We start from the raw sequence: 2476 nt of genomic DNA on the forward strand, positions 1-2476 counted from the left end.
AGTGTACTTGATGTCAGGCATTCAATAAATTGTCAAGGCTGCATCCTAGTTGCGCTGCTTTTTTCTGACTCGAGGCTGACTGATTGGAAGAAAGTTAACCCAGGCCTGTTTGTAAATTCCTGAACTCCACAGTTTGAAGGCTACTGAGGAGCAAATTGACTTCCTTCTCTTGTGTTTTGTGATTCTGAGTGATTTCCTTCTTTGATGATAAATGAACACACATTCAGTAAGTGGTGTAAAGGGGTTCATTTGTGGGCTAGTTTTCAGCCGTAGTCCCAATGCAGGTTTCTAAAATAGCACAGTGAGACACATAAAACTTTAAGACCACAATGACAGAAATAAAACCAAATAGCTCAGACATCATGAAAGAAAACAATACAAACAGTTGCAGTACCAGTACTCAATTCCAAGACAAAAGTCTAGGACAGACAAATCATTCAAAGCTATAAATTGATTGGCCAGAAGCCCACTGGAACAGTGTTTCGTGGGTGCATGTATGATGTATTTTTCGCCAATGTTTCAGGGTTTTTTTTTTGGAAAAATGGAAAGTTATCGCTGTCTCTAATGTGTATTGGCAACTTATTCCAGGATTGCGTTCCTCTTACAGACATGGCCATTTGACCGAATTTTGTTCTACATCTTGGAAATTTGCAATCACATCCCGTCAAGGCCCAGTTCTCAGTCCTTCACTGTTTCTCCTCTGAATAAATTAATCCAAAGGATGGGTGTGCAAACACATTTCAGACCTTGTAAATGAGACAGGCATCCACAAAGATCTGGTAGCTATCCAGAGCGTGAATGTGAGTTTTTTTAGAATGATGCAATTGTGGAAGTGCATTGGTTTCCTGTGTAGGATTTTAATTGTCCTTTTGAAGAGAGACTTGACGGGTTTTAGTACAGTTTGTGTTGTGTGTGTCCAAGTTGTGAAGCAATAATTTACATGTGAGAATATCATTGCGTACATATCGACTTTAGCTGTCGTGAAGGTGAGGAGTGGTCTTTTATGATTGAAATTTGACAGATTGTATTTCACGATTTTTGTGATTTTTTTTTCTTACCATGCGCTTTGAATTACAGATTTTTATCAAAGACCACTCCAAGATACTGTAATTTTTCTACAACATCAAGGCTCTCTCCAATATTAATAATTGTGACTCAAACCCAACATATGGTGACCGGCCGAAGTGGTCTTCGATAAGAGGGTGTCCTCTGAAGCTCTCGGGACTTGCTTCCCCTCCACAATATCCGAGGCCGGCCGGAATTTAAAGATAGGGGAGTGCCTTTTTCTACAAATCTCTTGTTGCTATTGTGAGCGGCTAGAATAATTATAATAGTCTTAGAATAATTGACTCTGGAATTCAGGAATTATTGTTGCTTGTGCTGTGAGTTGTTGTGAGTTTTTGGTGAATTGTTGTTGTCACTTGTTGCTTGTTTTGAAATTTTAAGAAGAGCTCAGAAAGTGAGTGGAGGCTGTAATCACTTGGCGACCGACAGCCTCGAGGTTCTGGGACCCGTGCCAAGGTCACAAAGAAAAAGAGGTGCATAACTGACGAACAGCATATGTGGGCATACACATCTGTGCTTCGCGCTAACGCTCCTTTCTCCTCATTGTCGGCTCCACAACCCATTCATCCATCCATCCACCCACAGACTGTCCAACAGCGCCGACATTTCCGCTCAACAAAACGGGGCTGTGAATAATGCTGCCCATTACAGGCGCAAAAACCACAAGTGCCCTGGGGCTGTCCAGTGGCGACAGTCAAATAGCGCCGATATTCCTCCCATTCAAAATCACTGCTTGTTCACGCGTGCATCCAAGAAGGCGCAACCACCAAGCACAGATTCTTCTCCTTCGACGAATGTCGTGGCCAAAATGCTGAAAACAGTCCAGATTGGGTCCACACGAAAGACAACAAACACCAGATGGCAAAACAAAAAGACAAAAACAACAACATAAAAAGCAGAGCTCTTGTAGTGTCATTTTCCTGTTCTTGGCCTTGCGGGTGGCAGACTGAGTGGACTTGCTGGTTGCACACCTGCTGCCAATCTTGCAATTCGGGAACTCGTTATTTAAGGACCCACAAACTGTCTGCTGGTTGTCGGAGAATTGTTTGCCTTGCTGCTGCTTTTGCTCATGTGACCTTTTTCTGAGGTCTCTCGCTCTCGTCGTGTTTGCTCTTGTTCGCTCGGTACTATGGTTTTGTAAGTATGATTTTTGTTTTTGTTAATTGTTCATTGCTTACGTGTATTGGGTACTTTGCATTTCGTTTTGTAGTCTCGGTTATTTTCTTCCTTGCCTTTTTTGCAAGCGCTTTTGGTTATCGTTTAGTTTTGTCTTTTCCTGGTCCTTACTTGACCAACGGTTTATGTTTCTACTTTGTCGGTGCGTTTTATTATTAAACATTTTTGTTAAGGAATTTTGTCTGGTGTCTACTATTTTGGGATCCAAAAACATTATTCGCTTCGTTCGAAGCGT

The sequence above is a fragment of the Hippocampus comes genome, unplaced genomic scaffold (genome assembly GCF_001891065.2).
Source record: "Hippocampus comes isolate QL1 unplaced genomic scaffold, H_comes_QL1_v1.1 scaffold85, whole genome shotgun sequence".
Classification (NCBI taxonomy): domain Eukaryota; kingdom Metazoa; phylum Chordata; class Actinopteri; order Syngnathiformes; family Syngnathidae; genus Hippocampus; species Hippocampus comes.